Source organism: Zootoca vivipara, chromosome 1, assembly GCF_965207765.1.
Source record: "Zootoca vivipara chromosome 1, rZooViv2.hap1.1, whole genome shotgun sequence".
In the NCBI taxonomy this organism is placed as follows: Eukaryota; Metazoa; Chordata; class Lepidosauria; order Squamata; family Lacertidae; genus Zootoca; species Zootoca vivipara.
In genome coordinates this window covers 39,968,855-39,983,937 of record NC_142582.1, presented here as the reverse complement: position 1 = coordinate 39,983,937, position 15,083 = coordinate 39,968,855, and the positions used below count along the sequence as shown (strand labels likewise).

Genomic DNA, 15,083 nt, shown 5'->3' with positions numbered 1-15,083 from the left:
GGACAGACCAGGATCCTTGGGTTGCAATATTCTTGCTGCATAGTAACAGCGTAATGATGGTGTATCTCATTCTCCTTGGCATCCCAGAGTATGGGACTGCTTTGCTTCTTTACTTGGTTTGAATGAAACCCTGATTACCTTTTCACTTCTATTTGTTTTGCCAGAGAAAGAAAATCTATGCTGCTCAATTGGTTTACATCCTCCTTTCCCAATAGAAGTGCATTCAATAATAAATGTCACCCACTTGACAGGTCTATAAATGAATGAGATTTTGTTTTTGTTTTTTAAAAGGCCAACTTCACAAGACACAAAATGAAACAGGATTTTTCATATGCTCAAATACACTGGTGTGCTTAACCAACATACAATCATTCAGCATAAAAAGCACAAAGGTGTACTACTATGTGTGAGGTGCCTTTGTTAGGCAAAGCAGAGGAAACTGAGAAAACACAGCACCTCTGAATTAGCACACACAAACAGCAAGAAACTCTCCATATGGAAAGGCCCCAGGATGTTGCCAGGCGCCACTACAAAGGTCATGTGATCCATTACCCAATTCTAATGTTCAGATTTCACAGTATAAGATTTTGCAGTGGCATTTTAAAAGTGAAAGTGTTATTTTGGAAGTCTGGTATATTTTCCACAAACTAATACTTTAGGATTTGCATTAGAAGTTCCATTAGAGTGATTATTATGAAAGTCTACTGTCTGCGATGAATGTTGCAGTGCTTGGAGAACAAACAGGAGGAGAATACACAATATCTAGCATTAGCTCTAAATATAAAATTAGCACTGTAATGCAATCTTTAAACAAAAGTGGCTCCTTTCTACCAGCATGCAGCTTTTAATAACAGAATTCTAATGATGCAAACAGCATGTATTTCAGGCTTTTATACCTTCGAACATTTAAATAAAAGAATTTGTGTTCACTGCCCCCCTTTCCAGACCCAACTCTTCCACTGTTGGAATTCACCACCTACCATGTAAAGTGGCTGCCCACCCTCTAATCTTGATCCCATTGTCCTGACCCTTTTTATAGAAAGATTACATGTATATTCAGTTTTTTTAAAAGCTACTAAATAGCCAAGATAGCACCCAAAGTTAAGACGGTTGCTTATTCGCAGCAGTCATTTTTAAAAAGCATGGGTATGTGTGGGAACATTGTAAGCTAGTGGCCATGAGTAGAAAAAGAACAAGGAAACTGAACAGTGCCTGTTCTTTCTACGGAAGCATTACTAGGGATGGACCATTCTACAAATCTTGATGACATTTCAATCTGCGCTGATGTTTCTAATTCCCATCTCGCTCCTTAATCCCAGTTTGACTTTAATTTTCTCTCCAGTTCCATTAAAACACACTTTTAAAGAAACAATTGCAATTGTGCGTGTGCCTATTACCGTACATACATGCAATGTGTGCATAGTGTGATGTACAAATTTTATACACCATGCAGCTTGAGCCTCTGTAAGTAATACACTTCATGGTCTGTCAGTGTGGCATAGTGGAAAGAACTGGAAACGGACAGAGCCGTAGGCAGAAATGTGGTTGGTGGCTGAGTGAATGGTCTAGCATACAAAGGAGGAATGCCACCATAGTTCAATGACAATCAGCAAAGGTCAAGTACCGTAATTGGGGTACCAACTACCCCTTGCATACTCCTTGCTTACCATGGAGGTTAATGGTGGATAAGACGTGGTTGGCCTAGTGCAGTTTCAAGATGCAGAATTCAAAGTGAGGGGATGAAGAGAGGGTCATATGTCACCCATACCAATGGTCAAATTGGCCATGCTGAAAGTCCAATGCAATCAGCAGGTTCGATAACTGTTTTTCTTTTATTTGTACTGTTGTTACAGCAGACACTCTGAGCATGATTTGGTGGAGGTGGGATACAAATCTGACAAGCAAACAACTAAAATATTAGTCTACTGAATGGAGAAGCAGAGCATTTCATGCACTCAGTCCAGGATACTTTGTAGAAGACAGCAGGTATGCATAAGCTACACATGTATGTGTTTTTGTAGAAGTGACACAGCTGGAACATTTTACTTTGAAGCAGGACAAAGTGCACTGTCTTTTTCTAGCTTCTCTCCTCTGCCCCTAGCAAATGTTATTAGCTGATTTTTGAAGTGAAGGCTGAATGGCTCTATAATTATTGAGATGGACATGCAAGTTTCAAGTACAGAAAGTAACAAGAGGTGAAATACAAGATTCACATTAGCAATGATTTCCTTCCTTCAGCAGATGTGCAGTGTATCACTGAAGCAAATAATGTTGCACAAAATAGAGAATTCAAAGTCTTGCCTAGGACTTCCACAGAGTTAATTTACCCTCTGCCCCCAAATTCAAACGCCCACTACCTTTCAACAACAATAGCTGCATGAATTGCAATATTCTTCCACCACTGATGAGAAACCTCTGCATACCCATATTCCGTTGAATTGAATGCTTAATCCTATAGGTTCATAATCAGAATCTGCAGAGATCAAAGCACCTAAGATGATGGGTTTTTAGGAGTGACTCTATTATGTCCTGTGGAGGTGATAAGCTGAAGTTGTTGAACTTACATTTAAAAGAATTAAATGCAAGATTCTATAGCCATTTATGGAACAGCTGAAATTCTGTTAATATTAACTGCGAAGGCCATGTTCCCTGTTATTAACACAGCTATTCTGTACTGAGGAAGGATGTATTGCAGACATTGTGGATAAATGTTTTTGACATACAGCAAAGGAGGAAAAAGCATCATCTCAAGCAGGTGGACAGACACTGTTTAATGCCAATAAACATCCATCAGGGCAAGCAGACAAATTCACCACCCGGAAAAAAACTAAATGTGATTTTCGATCATAGGTCATAGGATTGTAGAATAGAAAGGGGCCCACAAGTGTCTAACCCTCTGCGGTGCAAGAATCTTTGGCTCAACATGGGTATCAAACCCATGACCTTGAGATTAAGAGTCTCATGCTGTACTGACTGAGCTACCCCAGCTTAATGCTCTTCCTACTACAATGCACCTTTTTATGAGGGTGAAAGAGGAGAGCGCAAAATATGGTCTGAAGCTCAACATCAAAAAAACCAAGATCATGGCCACTGGTCCCATCACCTCCTGGCAAATAGAAGGGGAAGAAATGGAGGCAGTGAGAGATTTCACCTTCTTGGGCTCCTTGATCACTGCAGATGGTGACAGCAGTCACGAAATTAAAAGACGCCTGCTTATTGGGAGAAAAGCAATGACAAACCTAGACAGCATCTTAAAAAGCAGAGACATCACCTTGCCGACAAAGGTCCGTATAGTTAAAGCTATGGTTTTCCCAGTAGTGATGTATGGAAGTGAGAGCTGGACCATAAAGAAGGCTGATCGCCGAAGAATTGATGCTTTTGAATTGTGGTGCTGGAGGAGACTCTTGAGAGTCCCATGGACTGCAAGAAGATCAAACCTATCCATTCTTAAGGAAATCAGCCCTGAGTGCTCCCTGGAAGGACAGATCGTGAAGCTGAGGCTCCAATACTTTGGCCACCTCATGAGAAGAGAAGAATCTTTGGAAAAGACCCTGATGTTGGGAAAGATTGAGGGCACTAGGAGAAGGGGACGTCAGAGGACAAGATGGTTGGACAGTGTTCTCGAAGCTACGAACATGAGTTTGACCAAACTGCGGGAGGCAGTGCAAGACAGGAGTGCCTGGCGTGCTATGGTCCATGGGGTCACGAAGAGTCGGACACGACTAAACGACTAAACAACAACTACAATGCAACCAAAGAGCAGACACAGACATGGGTATCTGATGTCATTTCCCCATCAGTGAGGGGAACTCTGCTGCTGGTGTAAGAGGACTGACCACACAGCCAACTGAGAGGGGCAACGCATTTAAGAAGTATTATTCTTAAAAGTTACACAGCCTTGTCTGCTTCCCTGGATCTCTGATTTGGCTTCAGTCCAGGCTGGCACATAGGGATGGATGAGAAATCCCATATAGTTCAACATAAACATGTACAAACAATTTTGTCACAAGTTGCTTGAGCCAGAGGCGGATTTAGGGTGTGGAGCCTTGGGGCCACCACAACTAGGATTTAGAATTTAGAACTACTTAGAATGGACTCGGAGCACAAGAGGTGTGTGGGGGGGTGCTGCTGAAATTTGAAACCCCAAAGTCCATCACTGCTTGTGTAAAGTGTCAGAGTAGTTGTTGCCATCCTGGTTACGTCAGATATAGCCCTTGGAACACTTCTTCACATGTGGCACCAAGCATAGCTTTTTTGAGTGTGCAATCATCCAAGTGACTCTTAGTTCCTCATTTCCAAAGGTGTTTCGCAGAATGAATATTAAGCTCTTGGCCAGTTTAAACCACAGGTTAGGACATATATTATTGCTCCATCCTCTTCCCTTCAATCTAGCACAACTACAGTATATACCCCGTGAGAAATTGTCTGTTCCCATTGTCCCTCTGATGTGGCCTTTTGCCTTAGCTCAGAACTTAGGTTTCATTCCAGTCCCAGGGTTTCAAGATTCCTCCAATACTGCAGTGGTGCATTATTTGCTGTGCACATAAATAACAGTGGGATTTCTAAGGCTGAAAGCCTTAGAATACCAAACAAGTATAACCGCAACCTCCCCGTATATTGTTGGTTGGATATAGCTCATAAGGTAGAATGACCAATATGTGGTCAGACCATCTTACCTTACTATGATGTAACCATCTTCCACCTCCATATTTCCCTCTGCCCCTTCTTGATTCGAGCAATGGATATGTCCAATCCACACACTGCCTGGGGGGACTTCCGACTGTTGCTATTCTCTGACGGGATTCAATTACATACAGTAAGCCCACAACTTGGGACGCAGGTGACGCTGTGGTCTAAACCACTGAGCCTAGGGCTTGCCGATCACAAGGTCAGCGGTTCAAATCCCAACGAGGGTGTGAGCTCCCTTTGCTCGGTCCCAGCTCCTGCCCACCTAGCAGTTCGAAAGCAAGTCAAAGTGCAAGTAGATAAATAGGTCCCGCTTTGGCGGGTAGGTAAATGGCATTTTCGTGCGATGCCCTGGTTCACCAGAAGCAGCTTAGTCATGCTGGCCACATGACTTGGAAGCTGTCTGCAGACAAACACTGGCTCCCTCAGCCAGTAATAATAATAATAATAATAATAATTTATTATTTATACCCCGCCCATCTGGCCGGGTTCCCCCAGCCACTCTGGGCGGCTTCCAACAAAACAGAAATTCTAAAATACAGAGATATTCTAAAATACAGAGAGTAAAATGAGATGAGCACTGCAACCCCAGAGTCATCCACGATTGGACTTAAAAGTCAGGGGTCCCTTTTCCTTTACCTTTAAGGCCACGAACTTATGCATATTTAAAATGTGAGTATTCAGCTTTACACACTTGGCAAAAAAAAAAGAGGGTGGAAAGGGGGCTGGCATCTGGGAAAAAGACTTTGGCAATCCCACCTGCCATTGCACTCAGTGTGTTTTGAATATACATGATTTTGGCTTTAGGTTCGAAGCCTGTAATAGATGCTTTAGTTGAGATTCTTGTATTGCAGGGGGTTGGACTAAATGACCATCAGGATCCCTTCCAACTCTATAATTCTATGCATCTATGAATGCTAATTGCTAGATTATGTATAATGAATAATTGGAGGATGTTGCAATACACCAGGGGCAGGAAATATTTCACACCCAGAGTGCCACATCCCCTTCCCAGGACCACGTGGCAGTGGTAGGTAGGACAACAAACTGAGACTCTTATGATTGCATTCAAACCATGCAAAAACAAGTATTTACACATACACACCCCTTTCCATCCAAGCAAGCAAGTTCACATATTCCCACCAGACAAAATGAGTTGAGTGCCAGTGGGGGCAGAGCAGGGCAGTTGAAAGGAGTGTGGCCTGTGGAGAGACCAGAGGGCCAGACAGAGAGGCTAAGAGGACTGGATCCAACGTGCAGGCCAGAGGTTCCTAACCCTGCCAGGGCACTCTGCTTATAGGCTTCCAAGAGGCATCAACTTGGTCATGTGGAAATGAGATGGGCTTTCAGTCTGATCCAGTGAGACAGTTTTAACTTTCTTAATCCGTTACCTTAAAAGATACAGAGAAGGATAAATCACACTGTCCCAAATGAACGACTGATCATTTAAGCAGTTCCACAGCCTTATTTTTTTTGTCTGTGCTTCTGAGATTTTTCACTTGTGTCCTATAAGGTTCCACCCAGAAAAAGAGAAAGATCAAGGTGGACTTATTGTCGCTGTCAATTTATGAGGATGGTAGACAAAAAAAAAAAAAAAAAAGCCAATCAGGGCAAGGGAGATTAGCAGAGCCAATTAGGGTACATTTGCATATGCACAGCACAGCTATTGAGAAACAAATATGAAGACAATGGAAAATTAATAATCTCTGGGAGCCATTCTGAGGCAAGGGATTCCCAAGCTGAATGGTAATGGAGAAATAAACATACTGTGCTTATGCAGATTTGGATACCAAGAACCCATAAACAAGGATACAATAACACAACTGGGGGAGAAATCTACATATAGGAGTTTGTCATGTAATTATATTCCAATATGGCGAGAGAATGAAATCTGTAAAAAGGCACCTAAAATGGGACGGCATCTGTCAAATTATGTTGATGTTCTCCATTCAGTTCCTAACGGAAACTTTTTAAGGCTCAAATGTAGGCTATGCAAAGTTAGGTCATGATGAGCCAGTTGATTGATCAGGGAGTTAAGAGTGAGGAATCAGGGGGCAAAAGACAAAGTATATTTTGTTATGAGTTGGGGGGGCAGTAGGCTGCATGCCAAGACCCTTCTAATTCCTCGACCCAGCAAGTGTCAAAATCTATGCAAGGATGTAAATTCCTGGAATAGCCAGGCTAGCTTCCTGGTGAGATAATTTGTCATTAAGATAAAGGGGCAAATGGGTGGGCCCCCTCCCTCCCTTAACACGATGATAGTTATAGTTACAGGTAGGTAGCCATGTTGGTCTGCCGTAGTCGAAACAAAATAAAAAAGAATTCTTCCAGTAGCACCTTAGAGACCAACTAAGCTTGTCATTGGTATGAGCTTTCGTGTTCATGCACACTTGGTATCTGAAAAAGTGTCCATGCACACGAAAGTTCATACCAATGACAAACTTAATTGGTCTCTAAGGTGCTACTAGAAGGAATTTTTTTATTTTGTTTCAATGGTATTTAGAAAGACAAAGTCCAGAGTGGAGAGTTGAGTTATGTGAGCTAGAAGCTAGGAACTGGAAGCAGCAGACCGGGAAGCCAGAGAGTCAGAGACATGCTTGATTTCTGCTGGAATCCAAGGTTGCGGCCATGGGAGAAGCAAGACCGTCTTGGGATGCTAATGCTATGGGTCCCTCCATCATGGGCACAGGTTGTATGTATGTGTAAATAAGCTATATGTAATAAAGACACCACAGTCTCCGCTGTGCCTCATTCCAAAGGAAGCATGAACCCTGGGTAAACACTTGGAATCCCCGAAATCTCACACTGCTCAGAGATTAGGATGGCGCAACAATATGCAAATGTGTGTAACAACCCTCCCACCATAGCCTTTGGAGTCTGCCATTTAGAGCAATGGAGCAGAAGAGATGGTGAATACTTATCCCTTTCCCTGCCATCTGATTTTCTGGTTGCTTTCTCTCTCCACCTACCACCAGCTTTGTAAGTACATCCACTTTTTCCTCCTCCCTTGCTGAACATGGCAGCTCCCCAGTTATGACTATATTTCATGTTTTAAATTGTGGCCACCCAGAAGTTGCTGGACTTCAACTCCCATCAGCACCAGATAGCATGGTCAAGGTACAATAGGAGTTGTGGTTGAGTAGCATGTGGCATGGCATAGGCTCCCTACTCGTTTTAAATGAACTACCTACATTAAATACATTTGCATATAATGTGTGGTTTCACACATGAATGTTCAAAACTTGATAGCTGCAATGTCAGCTGACAACTTGAGTATGTGCATGAGCCACTAAAGATCAAAAGCAGATCTGCTAAGTACAGTATTATTAATTAAATTTGTGTCCTGCTTTTAGACCAGCCTTCATAGCATTCATATAATACATCACTTCCAATAAAACTCTTAAAAAAATTAAAAATCAATGTCTCCATGAGAGATGACATCTGAGAACGGAGAAAGGGGAAAAACTGGGTGAAAAACAGAATTTTGAAGCAATGGATTCAAAAACAAACCAATTTCCCCCTCTCCACACATGGATAATGTCAAGTTCCTCTGAACATTGGGTACAATGATAACATGTGGAGGGACTCAAAAACATCACTCTGGTAACAGGAGGTGCAAATATGAGTCAAGCAGGTGTGTGTAATGATGTGTTTGCCTGCTTCTTTCCTTCTTCCAGTTCACTCCAATTAGGCAAGTGTTGTGAAGTGTTCACTTTGTATGAATAATCTTTACACCAGCCCTGAAGAGTCACATACTGAAGTCATGAGGCCAAGAGAGACTGTCTCACATAATGACAGAGGTGAGAACTGAACCAGGAAATAATTGATATGTAGCTCACACATTCAGCCAGGATACTACACTGGCTTTTCACTTTGACTGCATCATGCCCTAAGTTGCCGGTTCTCTTGGCTATCAGTTATCCCTAAAATAATATGTATGCCATCCCTCCTGCCACAGCAGTCCATCTTTATAATGTTCCATAGACCAGAGAATGAACATTCCTATTATTATCCATTTCCAGATTTCATTTGATCTAGCACACTTGCTCAACCCAGTCCACACTAATACTAAAAAAGAAGTTTATACATAATTCAAAAAGAATCTGCGCACATGTGACCACAGGCATGCTAAACTATTTTATCTCTTTAGAAAATTGATGTGTGCTTTACAGCCCCTTGTCTACTTTATAAGGCAAATGTATCATTAGAGAAGTTAATTTTGACTGGCCTGTAGGCTATGGGCAGAATGAGAAGCCACTGCTAAATCTGCATTGTGTGCAAATAATCTCCATTTTTATGGGCTTTCTGCATTATCTTAATTTCCTAGTTTATATATCACTTTCCTTTCTGATTGATGGCAGCCTGCCTCTATAGTTGGATGCTAATGGAACAAAATCAATGTTTTATATTCTGTCCCTTCTAGAAAACTAGTGCAGGCGCATACTTACCTTAAGGACTGCAAAGCACTTCTGTACACATTTTCACATCCCTGCCATTTGCGGAGAGTGGAAACTATTATGCACCCAAACATCTTCCTATCTTCTCCAAATAGCAAGGGGAAAGAAAAGAAAACACTGCTCTGATTTTTTTTAAAAATATATAATAATAATTCAAGGTCTTCTTAGTTTCCTCCCCAAAAACCCACCTCGGAAGCTAATGGCCTGTGTCGCAAAACATTAAAATCATCTAGGTGTTTCTAAGTGCCATTTACTACTATAGGAATGCAATTCCTTATTACAACAGGCACAGATTTTGCCATTGCAATCGTATACACGAAATGCTTAGCTTGCACAACGTAACTTATGGACTCGGTTTCCTTTTGTAAAAAGCTCAGCAACATTAGTCATATTAAAAACACACAGAGGCATTAAAATGCAAACCACCATTAAATCCACTAGACTTTAAAATATAAGTATACCCCCCCCCATCTTTTTCTCTTCAATTATCTCCAAAGGTACAGATTACCACTTTCTTTTCTGACAGAGGCTCCTGTGCCTGCCTATAAGAGCCAGAAGAGTGTGAGATATTTAGAAGGAGCTTCATTTCTCATCAGAGAGTTATATGCAGCAAGAAGAGAAGTCGTACCTCTTGATTTTCTCCCTGTTAGACAATGTTATTCATGTCCAGAAAAGAGAATGGAATAGTGATCAGGGAAGGTAACTGCACTTTGAAACATTATATATATGTAAATTTCAATTATGGAGTTCAAATAAGGTTGACACTGCAGAAAATGCTCAGGTTTTGTCAACTTCCAGAAAAATGGAATTCTTTAAATGTGGAGCAGCCACTCCATGTGTCCATATATGTTGAATTTGGTGTTTCTACAATACAGAGCGCAAAATATGGTCTGAAGCTCAACATCAAAAAAACCAAGATCATGGCCACTGGTCCCATCACCTCCTGGCAAATAGAAGGGGAAGAAATAGAGGCAGTGAGAGATTTTACTTTCTTGGGCTCCTTGATCACTGCAGATGGTGACAGCAGTCACGAAATTAAAAGACGCTTGCTTCTTGGGAGAAAAGCAATGACAAACCTAGACAGCATCTTAAAAAGCAGAGACATCACCTTGCCAACAAAGGTCTGTATAGTTAAAGCTATGGTTTTCCCAGTAGTGATGTATGGAAGTGAGAGCTAGACCATAAAGAAGGCTGATCGCCAAAGAATTGATGCTTTTGAATTAGGGTGCTGGAGGAGACTCTTGAGAGTCCCATGGACTGCAAGAAGATCAAACCTATCCATTCTTAAGGAAATCAGCCCTGAGTGCTCACTGGAAGGACAGATCCTGAAGCTGAGGCTCCAATACTTTGGCCACCTCATGAGAAGAGAAGACTCCCTGGAAAAGACCCTGATGTTGGGAAAGATTGAGGGCACAAGGAGAAGGGGATGACAGAGGACGAGATGGTTGGACAGTGTTCTCGAAGCTACGAACATGAGTTTGAGCAAACTGCGGGAGGTAGTGGAAGACAGGAGTGCCTGGCATGCTCTGGTCCATGGGGTCACGAAGAGTCGGACACGACTAAATGACTAAACAACAACAACAACAACAACAACAACAACAACCATACAGTATTCATAAGGTCATTGCTTTTTTCTAAAAATATGTTTAGAGATACCCTCATTTTGACTCAAGAAAATCACCATTTTATAGTTCAAATTGGGGAAAATAAATATAGTAAATGGACAAATGTACAAAGATTCACAAAATGTCTAGGGGTATGTGTACCCCTGCATACCCCCAGGAAAAAAAAACACTGCATAAGGTGGCTCTAAAGCTGCAACTATGCTTACTGTATATTGCAATTAACTGAACTTAATGAGGGAGAAACGGTTCTTCACCAATTACAGAAATGTTATTACAAAATTTTCGGCACCTAAAGCTCATATACGATAGGTAAATAATGGCAGAGAAGACCATTGTTGATTAGCATCACAGTAATTTACATAATTTGAGACAGAATAGTCATAATTTGCAATACTGTTGATATGGTGGTGTTTGCTTTTGCTTTGTATCAGTTCCACAACACATATTTGAAGGTGGGTATTGATCAAGATTGCAGATTATATATATACCGTGTTTCTCATATTATAAGACACGTCTTATATTTATTTTTTCCTCAAAAAAACACACTATGGCTTATTTTCAAGGGATGTCTTATTTTTTTCCTCCTCCTCCTCCTCCTGCCGCGGCCGGCATTGCTGTTGTGCCTATCACTATGTCTTATTTTCGGGGTATGGCTTATATTCCTTGAATGCTTAAAAATCATGCTATGGCTTATTTTATGGGTATGTCTTAAAATATGAGAAACAGGGTATTATTTCAGGCTCTCAAATCTTACATAAAATTATGCATGCTTAGGTTGCAATCTTAGGTAGCCATTTACCTGGGATAAACTCCATTGAACTCAAAGGGAATTGCTTTTGAGTAGAATTGTGATGATTAAATGACTTAAATCATTGGGCTTAAGCACATCTGAGTTGGATCTTAAGGTAAAGGTAAACGTAAAGGGACCCCTGACCATTAGGTCCAGTCGTGACCGACTCTGGGGTTGCGCGCTCATCTCGCATTATTGGCCGAGGGAGCCAGCGTATAGCTTCCAGGTCATGTGGCCAGCATGACAAAGCCACTTCTGGCGAACCAGAGCAGCACACGGAAACACCGTTTACCTTCCCGCCAGAGCGGTACCTATTTATCTACTTGCACTTTGACGTGTTTTCGAACTGCTAGGTTGGCAGGAGCTGGGACGGAGCAACGGGAGCTCACCCCGTCACAGGGATTCGAACCGCTGACCTTCTGATCAGCAAGCCCTAGGCTCAGTGGTTTAACCCACAGCGCCACCTGGGTCCCTGAGTTGGATCTTACCCACATTTAAATTCTAGACTGCTGTCAGTCAACATAGTCTGTGGTCTGGGATGATGGGAGTTAGAATAAAAAAACACCTGATCTTGAAGTTGCAAGCATATTTTATGTACGGTATGCTAAAATAATAAATAAAGTTTTATTTAAAAAAAAGAAAAGAAAGAAAGTTGCAAGCATAATGTCTTCTTGGAATTATAGTACAAGAAATACATTATTACCTCCTCTCAAGTCAACTATATCACTCCTTCTAATAGCAAACACTTATGGTGGGTATCAACAGGACTGTAGGTAAGTCAGTTTGGATGGAATATCTGTCTTGAACCCTAAAAATGAGCACTCTTAAAAGAGAGAGAATTAAAAGAGAGAGAATAGCCTGCAACAATCTGTTGCTAGTTCCACTTGTCAGCCACTATGTTTCACTATGTGCCCTGGTATTGAGAACTACTGTACCAATACTCAAAGCCCTGAGCTACTCTCCTTCCCTTCTAGAACTACACATTTTTCTTCCAAACCTTTTGAATGCCTTCCTCCACAATAGTAGACTAAGTTTAGGAGTACTCTCATTTTCCTACTCATATTGAAATACTGCATGAGGTCAAACTTTATTCACAAAATGTTTAGGGGTATGCATACCCCTGCGACACCCCCCCAGAAAAAAGCACTGCCTAAAGTTAATGAAAGTGGTTTCCCTTTTTTGTAACCAGTCTCTTCAGAAGACAACACACCTTTCCCAATTGCTGTGGGGAAGAAGCTAGTAGAGGAAGTGATAAATTCACCCCATACCTCTCTCTTACTAGAAGACATGTTAATAATACAATCTGATTACATATGTTATCATACTGAGATTACAAAACTGGTGTTTTTATATATAATTGCATAGGAAAATATGTCTGTGGGGGAACCAACAATCTTCCCTGGGCCCTTATTTCCTCTCTTTCCTCAGCCCCTGGTAATGGGCAAATTTTAATTTGTTTCATATCCACAATTCAGCCATGCATATGTAATCTTTGTTCACACTTTTATAAAGTAAAATTAAGTGAAAGAAATTGGGCAATAATAGAAAGCTTGTCTGAGCAGAACAAATTTGAATTATCAAGCACAAGGAAGGAGGATTGGGGCAAGAGGGCTTGAAGTGGCACAGAGATTGGAGGAAAGAGGTTTTTCTCTGAAATAGAATAATCAACTGGAACAGGTGCTGTTTTTTTGGCATCTTTTGTTCATTAAGTTTTTGGGTGGGAAGATAACCACCTTGAATATGATGAGAACTGTTTAATAGCTATCTGTTGTTCCACTCTTGTGAATAGCTAAAAAGCAAGCCCACCTTTCCTAATTATAACCATTTTTAGTCTGGAACTTGTTGCTTTGAGATTTTGTAGTAGATTGAGCCTAGTAGTCTGGAGAAAGTCCTCTGGAAGTGATTCTATTTAGCTGTGAAGTAGCCTGCACTGAAATGTGAAGGTATGCTAATCTATAAATATAAAACTCTGGAGGTTACCATGAGAGGTTCTTGGGGGGAAAAAATATAGTGTGCATTAAATTCACTTCTCCTCTAGGGCTCAGGGGAATAAGCATGGTTAGGACTACTAGCTATATGTATTTCCGTTATCTAGCAGGAAAATAAGGAAATATTAAAATACCTGTAATGCTATTAAGGGTTTGTATGAAGAGTTTATCCCACATTACACTATGGGCAGACCCACACCCTACATTTGAATCACATTCAGCACAAATTTAAAGCATGACCCACTCTAAAGAATCATGAGAACTGTAGCTTCCCCCTCACAGATTTACACTTCCCAGAATCCTTATGAAACTACAGTTTCCAGGATTATTGGGCTTCAAATGTGCCCTGAAAGTTTTCATATAAAACTGAAAGTTTTTACATAACAGCTTTAAATTTAACTTACCTGGGGGTAGGTCCCATTGAACTAAGTGGCACATAGTTCTGAGCAGACATGTCTAGAATTGCAATGAGAGTATAACATAATAAAATTTGAAAATTTTTAGTGCAATTTATTAAATATGACGTCTGTTTAGAGAAGGCTCTTGACTTGCCTTTTAACAATGTAATTGGGGTTTTAAAGTTCTTGGGAGTAGGTGAGTTTCATAAGCTAGACCCCTATACCTCTTTTTTTTGGGGGGGGTGCATGCTGTCTGTGGCTACTTTTAGGCACGTATGTCTTCTAGAATCCAGTGTTCTAAACCAGCAATGGGATCAACCATCACAGACTGGCAGAGTTCCTATTTTTCATCTAGTCCCATGTTCATATGGCATTTGAAGCAATAATCATTAAATCGTTTCTTTTTCCTCTGCTCCTTGGTGACGTGAAAACCTGCACAGTACTCTCCCATGTAGAAAAGACGAGGAAACGGAAAGTTGCAATAACTTCCACCCACGTGAACTTAAGTGCTGTAAACAGAGGACATTGAGAAAGAGGTCTAAATCAAACACCTTGGCAGACCACGCAGATTCCTTCTGCAGCAGCCACGCCCTGTCTTTATTTAATTTTTTTTTCCTTGTCAGGTTTCACTTCACAGTTGTTAAGAAGGAGTAGAGATCAGATTTCAGGAAGGGAAAAGGAAACTTAACTGGCTTGAACCAGACTTGCCTTATCCCTTTTTTGGCCACCTTATCTTTTCACTCACTAACCACATCCCACCCGGCTGTTCAGCTAGAAGTTAATGTTTGACGCAAGTGATTGCCTGTCGGCCAGAGGGAACTTACTCTCGTCACTCAGAAGCTGGCGGGGCAAGTAACAGGGAGTGCCTGGAGAAACCCCGAAGGGCTTAGCCTTCCTTCCATCAGGGAGAATTGGTTGCATCCTGAAGCCTGTGAGGAGGAATTAGGTACAGGAAAGAAACAATACTTAGAAGAAAGAAGCATTTCCTTCGTGGTTCTGTTTTTTCTTCTTTTTAAAGCGAATAATGGTTTGTCTCATCTCTTTCCTGGGTTGACTAATCCACTAATGTGACTGGTGTGAGGTGCTGATTCAGAGGAAAAAAAAGTTGTGTTGCCTGTTTGGGTGTAGGTGAGTTATTG

At 41.2% G+C, this 15,083-nt stretch overlaps 1 protein-coding gene across 2 annotated transcripts in view; it reads left to right on the top strand.

Annotated features, from left to right (window-relative positions):
* The first annotated feature begins 14,572 nt into the window (after positions 1-14,572).
* GPR39 (G protein-coupled receptor 39) overlaps positions 14,573-15,083 on the top strand; it is a 119,333-nt gene continuing 118,822 nt past the window's right edge. The window contains exon 1 of one of the 2 annotated variants that reach the window (XM_035130184.3): positions 14,573-15,072. The gene's annotated coding sequence lies outside the window, so the exon portion shown is untranslated. The remainder of the gene's footprint in view (positions 15,073-15,083) is intronic. The other variant, XM_035130193.3, reaches the window with a different exon arrangement.